The following is a 12,167-nucleotide window of genomic DNA, read 5'->3' on the forward strand; positions in this document are numbered from 1 at the left end:
GTGATATTTGTGTGACATGTTTAAGCTCTTAGAGTACTTATATGTGTTTTTTATGTATACTGAGCCACTCCTAAACAGTCTTGCTTGCTCTCGGTTAAACATTAGACAGTAGGATTGGGCACACTTTGTAAGGGCCTTATAGTAGCTGATAAAGAGCAAGCTGGTGGCAGTGATAACTATGTGTGTGTGTGTGTGTGTGTGTGTGTGTGTGTGTGTGTATTTGTATATATACTCAAATCAAAGCGCTTTGTGTGTTGTGTACTAGCCACTCGGCTGAAATCTCAACCCTCTAGCTCGCCAGTTCTCTGTGCTCTTATAGGAAATTGCTCTTTACTGTGTGTGTACTTGTCATCCTCCCATTGTGTACATCCCTCACTGTTGCCAGGACTATTAGTCTGTGGATGGTAGGAGGTGGTCTTTAGGTGCTTCACCCTACAGTACTTCCACAGACAAGCCAGTAGATCTGACATGAAATTGGCACCTCTGTCAGTCAGTATTTCTTATGACAAACCTACCCTACTAAAAATCTCTAACAAAGCATTTGCTACCCATGATCTACTACCACTAGGATATACTTTTTCCCTGTAGAACTTGGGGTACTCAGAGGCCCCACAATATACATAGCTACCCTCTGAAATGTCTCCTCAATCACAGGCAAAGGCATCAAACCTTGACTCCTGCCTTGCCTACCTTTTGGCACTGCTCACAGGTCCTGCAGTACCCAGTTATATCTCTAGTTCTGCATGATACAGCTCCAAACTGCTGTATTATCTTGCCCTCTCGCCCTCTAGCCTTCCCCTCAGGGGTCCAATCTCTGTGCAATAACCCTTTGTCCAAGTACACAGACTCCCCGTTCCCTTGAGAATCAGTTGCCTCACTAGCTACCTCCCTCAGACCTTCCACTGACAGCTCACTGTCAGCCTAGCAATGGCTCACCTTCATTCTCACTGCTAAAAGGTAGCTCCCTGCCTGAAGTAACCACCCCACCAGTCCTGGCTGCAAGTGTGCGGTCTGTCTGGGTCTCCCCTAGGCTACCAGATTCACATGCTTTTCTCCAAGCCTGGTTGCATGGAACTGCATGAACATACGGTACAGTGATTATCAAAATCATTCCCTATCAGGACATCTGCAGGGATATCCTCAAACACACCTACTTGCTGTCTTCCTTTTTCACTCTCCCAGCCTCCCTAAAACTCTGACTGGGTAAACTGCCAGGCAAGAGCTCCTCCCTTTAACCATTGCAGTTTAGCAATGGCCTCCTTTCCATTCAGTAGATAGATATATACGCTTGTGTGGTTTTGGTATCTTGTTGTCAACACGGCAAACTTCCTTCACTGACCAAACCAAACAGCAAAAGTCAAAAGGAGAAGAGAATCGCTTCTCCCAAAGTTTATTCACACACAACAAATGAATCTCAAATAAACCATGCGTTTTGTCCTATAAGGGACTTCATCAGATAATAAACTCCATATTAACTTAACCTTTTTATATACATGATCAATACCTAACCAATCATTTCATGCATTTAATTTAAATTTGCAAATGAGCTTGTATATCAATCAAGTAAAAAAATAACATATTTAATATATACTTTATTTTAAATGTTTTTGCTTAAAATTCTATGTTATACATTCCTTAAAAAATATATATATATATATATTTAAAATATATTAAATCTTGAAATTTTCCTTTTCTTTAGTATTTGTGAGGAGACTGCCATCTACTGCATTTTTATACTGGGGCTTTATTGCTTCTAGGGCTAGCTGCCACCATAACATGCCTATGAGTGTCTATAAAGTGCATTTGTTTCTTTTACATCTTTTAATATCATACATATGTTCATATATCCTTTTTTTAAGGATTCGGTTTTTTTTTACGACATAGTATGATGAACATTTTTTATATGGCCAGGGTATACCAAACCTGGACTCATTACTATGAACTCACATTGTCTGCAATTTCCACATTTGTATGTCCCTACCTTATCTGAGTTAGTATCTCCTATTCTACCTTTTCTATTAGTCTCTAATATATTTTTATACTAATGGAATTTTAAACACTATGATTTAAATCTTTCCCATTCTCTTTGGAATATTTCTTTCACCTTCTTATTCAAGGCATTATATTCCAGTACAAGTGCTTGTTGGTAGTTTGCTCCACTGGAAGCTATATAACCATTTGTGTTTTGTTTAAATATTCCACCCCTGCTGTAGTAACTTCTGTCCTTAATTCAGTAATAAATTCTTTAGGATATCCTCTGTCAAGGAACATCTTTTCTAACTTATCACATTCTTTTATGAAGTCCTCGTCAGTACTTGTCATCCTTGACCCTCTGACAAGCTGTTCTTTGACCAAATTTTTCTTGCAGTAAATCGGGTGTCCACTTTCATAATGTAAGAAAGAATTAACATCTAGTCTCAAAGGAATTGTTCTTTTTAATAATTTCTACGTCTAGGTAAGCAATACTATCGATTCATCCATGGATGAATTTATCACATACATAGGGGAAACAACAAATTTTCTTAGATTTACGCATGCTACATCCTTCGATAGTATTGCTTAGCCTAGCACATTTCAGCCAACTGGCTCCTTGTCAGCTTGCCATACTCCTCTGCTGACATGCATGCCTGCTCACCCTGACTAACTAAGCTAACAAAAAATAAATAAAGCAAATGTGATATGTTCACTGAGTGGCTGTTTGAGAGTACAAACACCTTCAGTGACCACTGTGCACAGGCTACAGGAATTCAATATCCACACCACTACAAGCCAATTAATATGTGATGTGGCTATCTCACCACTACCAACCAATGAATATGTGATGTGGGTATCCCACCACTGTCCACCAATTAATATGTGAAGCCCCTGCACTGGCCCATTAATCAAGGAGCCTCAATCCTCATCATTGGCAATAGTGAGGTATGTACACAATGGGAGGTTGACAAGTACACACACAGTAAAGTGCAATTTCCCTTAAGAGCAAATATAGATCACAGTCAGTCTGGAGCTGGTTTCTCTAGATCCCCAATAAAACTCCCCACTGGCACAGCTAGAGGGTTGAGATCTCAGCCAAGTGGCCAAGCCAAAACCTCCAGCACCCTCTCTGTCCAACCAGTGCTTTGTGTCCCTGCCCAAGTAACGGACACACACACACTTTGAGATTTGATTTCTATACAAACACACACACACACACACACACACACACACACACACACACACACACACACACACACACACACACACACACACACACACACACACACACACACACACACACACACTCACACACACACACACCTGGGAAAGGCTGCACATGTTTACTAGCTATACTCCCTTCTGTCCAGGCCATAAGGTAGTTATCACTGCCACCAGCCAGCTCTTTATCAGCTACTATAAGGCCCTTACAAAGGGTGCCCGATCCTACTGTCTAATGTTACTATTATCCAAATGGTAGTTTTGACCAAGAGCAAGGCTATTTAGGAGTGGCCTGTACAGTGTCATCAAATACATATGCAAGTACTCTCAGAGCTTAAATATGCCTCACAAATATCAGCCTTAAAGACAGGCTTAAATATTTTGATAATAAATAATAAAAGAACAAGACAATACTTAGAAAACAAACACAGTTACTTCAGAGATCAGAATCACAGGAAATATTTTAAAACAACATTGCAAGGCAGTCTTGAATAAATACAAACATTTCTAAACTAATCTTTACTATATTCCTGTCTATATCTAAAAAAATAGTATGCCCTAAATAACTTACTTACAGAACAAGACAAATGCAGATGAGTGAATGTTCTTGCTAGGTCCAAGACAAAACACCAAATGCAGTCTCCCTCTGAGAGAGTTCTTAAATTAATATCAAACATTACTGCTAGGTCAGCTTGGATGACATCACCTTTTGTCACCTGCCTTCAGTTCCCAGGCTAACAGAAACTAACATCTCTGTGTTAAAAATACATATATCTCAGATGTGCAGCTGCTAGGAAGTCATAAAGCAATACAATAGTTTATAGTTTAAACCTTGTAATTACTTTTCTCCAAGACAATAGAAAGAAACTTCTAGCTCTAGTCATCCTAACTCCTTGCTGCATTAACTAACTTTTATAGCACATCGTAAAGCATTTAATTTCAACTTATTTTCTTGAAGTTTTGCAAGTTAACGCTGTATGTTCCAGCTTCTACTATTAAACATACATTTGCACAAGTACATAGTTTATATACATTTCTGTTATTTTCCAGTAGGGTATACTGTGGGCACATCACTGAAGCTTAATACTTTACAAACCCTGTTCAACACACACTTCTGCACCAGTAGTTTAATATACACATAATATACTCTCTTACATTTGTAAGACAAGCATATAAATCATGTTGATATTCACAAATTATATGATTTTTACAAAATTCCAGATAGCTGGGTTGGCAGTGTCACAGTGGTCATTTAAAATGTGGTGTGTGGACGGTCATTTTAATCTGAGATGCATATGTACTTAAGCAGATACTAGGTCTGATGACTGTGACAAACAATGAAATGAACATCATATGTTGGCTAGGGAGACAAGATAATTTAATCAACAGCAACTTGTTTAATTGGTATTTTCAATCAGTTCTCAAAAAATGAGGATTATTCAGAACTGATTATTCCAAAGGGAAGTCTACCTTATCCCTGTTAACAACATTGGAGATGATTATCATAACTTCCATTTGTCCAGAATTTTGCAGAATGTCCAGATTTTTGCCTCATATGTTTGGTCTGTTCCTCATAAAATGTGTGGTTTTCTGGCAAATTATCAGGGATTGTAGTCACTAAATAATGACAGACATTTGAATTTTAGGCTTCATCTCCTTCAGAAAATGCATATTAATACTAAACCTTTTAGCCTAGCAACTTTCCAAGTTTATAAGAGCAATATTTAAAATCTATCTTTTTTTTTTGGGGCCTTTGTTCCCACGTTATTGTTTATTTTGTCCAGAATTCTTGTGCTGAGAGGTTGAGAGGTATGAATGGATTAGGAAAGTAATATGAGTACAAAAGTTACAATTCTTTGTAGAGAAAATATGGTGAGCTGTAACTCACAGAGAAACATGTTTTTGAAAGCAGGTTTAATAATGTCACTGAAAATCTGCATTCAAAGCATGTATTTTTTTGTATTTTGTAACAACTGACTGACCCATTTTTGTTAAATTGATAAAGATGAGCTGCAAATTTAGGATATGGAGCAGGTTGTAAGAATATTTAACTTTGGTATACGAAAATGTCTCCGGACAGGCTTATTCATTTATTTACACCAGATATTACATATGTCCACATTTTTTGGTATTTTCTGCATAGTTTGATGACATTCCAGTATTTGTTACAGAGAATGAGTGATAAAATTAACAGATTAGATGTTTATGATTAAGGAAAACTATTCAATCATTCAGGATATATTAGCATTAGTATTTACATAACCTTGTCCTGAAACATAAGTTTAGAGTAACTGTCTGTTTTGACTATTTCCTTGCAGGTATCTGGAAGTTTTCTGGCACATCTGTACCTGCCACATTCATATCTAATGAACCACAAAAGTAGGAAACTAGCCTCAGCAAAACCAAGAACCAAAAAACTACTGAGGAACCTGCCCAAAAAATCTTTGTCAGATATAAAGTGAAGAAAGCAATTCTTAAAACACAAATGTGATTTTAAATTTTAATAGTAGAACAGTGAGCTCTTTCATCCGTGATAACTAGCAGGACTTCAGTGTACACTGACAAGAATTTTTTTGGACAGGTGCTTCAGGGTTTTTCGATTGACATTCATATCTACCCTTTGTAGTACATAACAAACATCAGCTTCTACCCTACATGCACAATCCTTACTGGGTGACTAACCAGAACTCGTTTAACTTGATTAAACTTGTACTTACTGTTTCTAATAGGTGTACTGTGCCTCATGCTATCTTCAGATTCACAGATATATCTGTTTACCTTCAATAACATAGCAGAACAGTGTGCATTTATAATTTTAGATGCAATCCAAACAAGAGTATGCTGGGCAAGAAGGACAGTAGATAACTCTCAATAATAGTTAATAAATGTAGGGGTGCTGCAGTGGTTACTCATGTTAGTTAATACCAGGTCCAAGATATTATCACCTTATAATGTTGGGAGTATCAACTACCTGTTCCAAGGCATTTGCATTAATAAAATCGAGGAATCTTTAGGCATTTGTGTTCTGGCTTGAGTAGTTTTTCCAATCTATGGTTGGGTAGTTAAAGTTGCCCAGGATGAGAGTAAAGGGTTGAATCTTGATAGATTTGAAGAAATCCAGAAAGGTGGAGCGGGCATCTTGAGCCAAATTTGGGGACCTGTAGCTAGCTATGATTTGAATTTCTTGTAATTTTTTGATATACTGTATTTTTAGTATTTGTTTTAACTTTAGTATCTTAATTGACTTTTATCTCATGTATATGTATGGACATTTATTTGTTTAGTGTGGATTTTAATCTGCTTTTTGTTAATGTTAAACACTTGTTTGCTTGGATATCATCTGTTTTGTAAAGTAATTTATTAAAAGGTACTGCAGTAAAAGCTAAGTTGAGTTTAGCCTTTAATTAATTTGTTAACACAGACCTGCAGGTTGGAATATTGAACTTGACTGGTATAGCTGTGATGTGTATTAATATTTACTGAAACAGTCTATAATACTAATTATAAGATTATTTCCTGATTTTATTGATTGATTGATTGATTTTTGTATAGGTTCATAGGTAGGTACTAGGCTATCAGCCCTTGGGCCTATACAAGCCCAGCCAAAAAAGGTACCCTGGCTTTTGCCACCCAAGAAAATTATTCTCCTGTGCCACTGTCGAGCAGAGCCATAGAGGAGATCCCCGGGATGAATTTCCTATTTCCCATCCAATCATCAAGATTTTTCTTGAAGAGTGCTAATGAGGAGCTTTGTTTGATATAGATAGGTAGTTTATTCCAGAGTATGGGAAGTCTCTGGGACAGGAATCTATCCCTCCAGCATGTTCTGTTTATTGTGGTGACAAGGTTTAGGTCCCTAGAGTGTGTAGCTCGGAGGGACTGGGATTTGTTTAAGTGGAGCATATCCAACAGCTCTGGGTTTGACATAGCTTTGTATGTTAGGCAGAGATCACCTCTGAGTAGGCGATATGCGACGGAGTAAAGCTGGAGTTTTTTGAGACGGTCTGCGTAGGGCATCTGTTTGAGGCTGGTAATCCTCTTTGTGAGGTATTTCTGCAGCCTTACCAGTTGCTGTAGATGTCTTGTGAGGTACATACCAAAAGGGGCACTGTACTCTATAATGGGTCTAATGAGTGATGAGTAGAGGGGAACAATGACCTCTTTTTTTCTGGATGAGAAACCTTTTATGATGAGGTGTGCCACGTAGAAGGTTTTCCTGACTACTGTGGTGATGTGATTATCAAAGGAGAGACTACAGTCTATCTGTGTCCCAAGGTCTCTTATCACACTTTCGGTGTTAAGTATACTACTGCCTATGTTGTAGTTCATGGGTACAGAGTTTTTACCAAAGGGGATGACAATGCACTTTTTGGCATTGAGCTTGAGGCCATGGCTTTGACACCAGGCATCTGTCTCAGTGAGGCCCTTTTGTAGGATGTCCACATCATTAGGAGTTTCGATTATGGCTCCTAGTTTGCAGTCACCTGCAAACTTCATTAGCCAAAGACCTTCTGTGTTAGCCTGTACTTCAGAGAAATAGATACCAAGTAGGAGAGGACCCATGATTGAACCCTGTGGTACTCCACTTGTCACTAGTCTGAAGTCGAATTTGGAGTCTGCTACTTTCTCAGTGTGGGTTGTCAGTGAGCCAGTTGGCAACCCATCTTGTTACATAAGGATTTATACCTAGTTTAGTGAGTTTATCTATAATTCCAGAGTGGGGGATGGTGTTGAAAGCCTTGGCAAGATCTAGATAAGCTGTGTGAACCACCTTACCCTTGTCTACGGCTTTTGTGACTGCTTCAAAGAAGTCTATCAGGTTTAGGAGATATGATCTGCCTTTTACAAATCCAAACTGGGTGGGGTTCAGAGTTTGGAGATTACCAATGTCTTTGTTTATAAGTTACATGATGATACGTTCCATGGCCTTGCAGACCAGGCTCGTCAGGCAAATTGGGCAGTAGTTCCTGGGGTCCGTGGTGGCTCCCCCCTTGTGGAGTGGGATAACCGTTGCTGTGCGCCATTCAGCAGGCACAAAGCCTGAGGTGAGGCTATGATTGAACATGGTACTTAGGTGGGGTGCCAGTTCATTTTGTAGTTCATGTAGAACGCAGCCTGGGATGTTTTCTAGTCCCATGGATGTTGTGTTCTTGGCTTTGGAGAGTGTGGTTTTTACCTGTGCAGCTGTGATTACAGGAACTTTGCATTATCCCGGTATAGAGATGGGCTCTTTAGGGAGTGAGGGGTGGGGGGGTAAAGTTAGCACTGAACCTATCTGCCAGGACATTAGCAATATCAGTTGGGTCTGTATATTTAGTGCCATTGTGCTGTAACTCAGAGCAGATCTGAGTGTTGCCATTGAGATTCTTGACATAGCTATAGAATGCTTTGTGGTTGTCTTTAGAATCAGTGGCAATTTTGTTTTCGTAACTAGCTTTGGAGGACTTTATCAGGGATCGCAGCTTCTTACTGAGGCTGACCAGGGAGCTCCTCCACTCATGGGATTTTACTCTCTTTTGCAACAGTTTCTTCCTTCTGTTGTACAGTTTGTTTATGGCAGGGGACCACCAGATTGGCTTCCTTTTTTTGGAGGATAGCGTCTTGGTTCTGTTTGGGATAGCACGATCCATGCACTCATGTAAGTGCTTATAAAGTGCAATTGTGTAGGATTTGGTAGTCGTAACTGTATTGTCCATCTGCATGGGTGTCAAAAGCATGAAGTTGGCTTTGGAGAATTTTTTTACCATGGTTTCCTTAATGGGGGTGGGGGCAGGATGTGGATATCTATGGTAATTAGATTATGGTCGGATCGGACCAATGAGGTGTTGACTTCAGGTATGGAATACCGGTCACTCATGTTAGTAATGACTAGATCTAGGATATTGTTGCCCCTGGTGGGGGTGTGGATAAGTTGATCCAGGGCATTGGAGTTTATGAATTCCAGAAAGCATTGAGTGAAGGAGTTGGTACATGAGTAGTTTTCCCAGTTAATGGTGGGGTAGTTGAAATTGCCCATTATTAGGGTGTTTGGTTGAACCCTAATATTTTCCAGTACATCAAGAAAAGAGGACTGGGAATCCTGGGGCATGGTGGGTGATCTGTAGCAAGCTACAATTCGGACTGCAGTTTTGCCCAGAGTTAGTTGCACTTGGATAACCTCGGCTGCATTATGCTGAGCAACTAGCCTGGAGGTGTGGATATCCTTAATGAATATGGACACACCTCCGCCTTTGGTGTTCCGGTCCAGGTTACATGGCCGAAAAGTGTGGTATGAGTTATAGCCTGGTAGTGCAGGGGTGCTCTCTAGAGCCTTGAACCAGGTCTCAGTCAGTGCACAGATATCAGTGTTCTCCATTTTAAAGAGTGCCTCAAGTGAGTGCATTTTGAGATTTAGACTTCTAACATTGAGTAGCATCACCCTCAGTTTTGTTCCTGCTATGGTGGTGAATTTGTCATTTGAACCTTGCCCAAAAAAGGCACTATAGAGATGGCAAGAACCTTAGCCAGTATCCAGAATCCCAGGGGTGACAGGTGCAGGCCATCTCTGGCAAAGCATTGTGGTCTGTCAACCATGTCATCCCAGGCAGACAGTTACTGGATCCCTTTAGAATGGCACCAGAAGCTTAGCCAATTGTTAAAGTCAGTCATTTTGTCCTTGTACTGCGGCATCATTCTGGGTGATGGCAGAATGCTACTCAGGGCTAGTGTCATATCTGCCTGGGCTACAAGATGGGAGAGCTCTTCCATGTCTCTTTTCATGTAGTCCAAGGAGGTACGTTTCAGGTTGTTCACACCAACATGGACAATGACAGAGTCATATTTGTACTTGTTGTGGAGTGACCTGAGTGCATGGGTTATGTGATGGATCCTGGCACCCAACAGGCAGCTGACAGTAACCTTCTCCTTGTTTAGCCTGGTGAGTGGGACATCAGTGTGCCTGACTATAGAGTCACCTATGACTAGTGTGTTGAGTATGTTGTTTTGCCTTATTGGCTGTGGTTGAGTGGCACACTGAGTCTGCGGGCTATGTGTCATTTGGGTTGTGTTGGTGGGTAGAGGTTGCTTGCATTTCTGCCTTGGAGGTCTCTGTTGCTTGAGCAGATTATTATTGAGAGCCTCCGCGAATGTTTTAGTGTTTCTATGTGTGGATTTTGGTGTGTAGATTTAGTGAGACTATGTGATGAGTGTGGTATGGTGCAAGTGTTTACCTTCTTCTCTTGACTGTCAAGTTCAGTCTTGATTGGAGAGAGCTTTAACTCCAGTTTGGGTAGATAAGTGCATCTCTCACAGGTTGTAGTGTTGGGTGGTAGGAGGAGAGGGTTGTCTGTGTACATGAGGCAATTTCTACATTGCCCCAAGATGCCCAGATTCATCAGATAGACAGGAGAGAACACTGGGGGCTGACCCTTGGACATGCCTGAATAAAAAACTATTTTCCTCAAGATAAGTGAGTACAAGAGCTGTTTTTCTCTAAGCAAGTGAGGAAAGTAAGTACCAAAACTGTTTTCCTCTAGGTAATGAGGAAGGTTAAGTGCTGTAGTAATTAGTAAGTTATTTAGTGCTTACAAGTTCTGAACAAGTGCTGATCACAAATAAGCAAATTCAAGTGCTAAAACTAAGAATCTGTATCTGGACTAAACTAAGTTACAGGAAAGGGGGGAAACAAGTGCAAATGTGGGCTTCTAAATCAGAAAGTTGCGAAAGATGGAAAAACTGCCCAAACGGCTAATAACTACAATTTCTGGGCCAGAACCACTCCTTATGTGGTAGATAGGTTACCTAGTGCTTACCACTCCCACTGATAAGCTAGAAGGCTTCCTTCCAAGATAGAAAGCTTGGGGGGGGGGTGCTCAGAAGCTTACATACAGTCCTGGATACAGCAAATCTGAATCTGGACAACATTAGTTACAGGAAAGGTAATTTTATATATATATATATATATATATATATATATATATATATATATATATATATATATATATATATATATATATATATATATATATATATATATATATATACAGAAAAGTAGCTAAAACAGCAGTCAAAACAATTCAAATGCAGTGCAAGCTAGCACACTTTAGTATAAAGTTGAGTATAGTTTGTTACCTAAGTAAATGGGCTGCCTGTTGACCATTTTCAGCCTTGATCCACGCTCATGGATGAGCAGCTGAATGAAGAAACAGTATACATGAATGAAAGAAAATAATGGGGGATTCATGAAGGTACAGCACCATCTACATCTCTGTGTACCCTTCACGGTACCTTTTTGTGATTCAGCAACTGCTGCTCTAACATGGTGCTGTACTGTGGTCTAGCTACCTACTATGACCATGAAAAAAATCAGTCATGAATAAAGTAATTGAAATAGATTAAGTCAGTCCTTCTTCCAGCCACAAAATGAAAAAATTAAGCAAACATCATTTTCCACCACAGCAGGCTAGCAATTTGCCTCAGCCACAGTTGGGTGAGTCTGCTGTGGCCATTTGTTTTACCTCAGACCCCTCACCTTTTACCCAGGATCTCTCTGGTGTAGCACCTACAGCAACTATGGACTGTGAGTTAGACATGGCTCGGTGGCTGTTGAGGTCCCATCAGTGAGTATGAGGACTGGGGATAGAGGAGAGCTGCTAGACATCCGGGATACATTTAATTCAGTGCCTTAATAGCATGGAATTCAGTAAGGGGGATGGGGAGGTGGGGGGGACTAGACACCTGGGATACATTTTATTTCACTTCACTGCTTTAATAGCAATAGCAGCAGTGTGGCGTTTGGGGGGGGGCACTAACCACTAGGAATTACCCAACAGACTTGTGCTATATCTTCATGTAAAACAGTACAGGGTTCAAGGGATGGAAGGAACACTAGCCATGAAGGACCACTCAACAGTAAAGTGCTATAATGTCACTGACTTCAGGATGTGGCTCGTGGGGGAGACATGGGAGTGGGGACAGGTCAGAGATAGGTAAGG

At 40.1% G+C, this 12,167-nt stretch overlaps 1 protein-coding gene across 1 annotated transcript in view; it reads left to right on the plus strand.

Annotated features, from left to right (window-relative positions):
• The window catches only part of LOC122814279 (receptor-type tyrosine-protein phosphatase C-like), a 2,027,173-nt gene that overhangs the window by 525,318 nt on the left and 1,489,688 nt on the right, over positions 1-12,167 (plus strand). The gene's annotated exons all lie outside the window — the stretch shown is intronic.

The sequence above is a fragment of the Protopterus annectens genome, chromosome 10.part0, assembly GCF_019279795.1.
Source record: "Protopterus annectens isolate FY-2018-M chromosome 10.part0, PAN1.0, whole genome shotgun sequence".
NCBI lineage: Eukaryota > Metazoa > Chordata > Ceratodontiformes > Protopteridae > Protopterus > Protopterus annectens.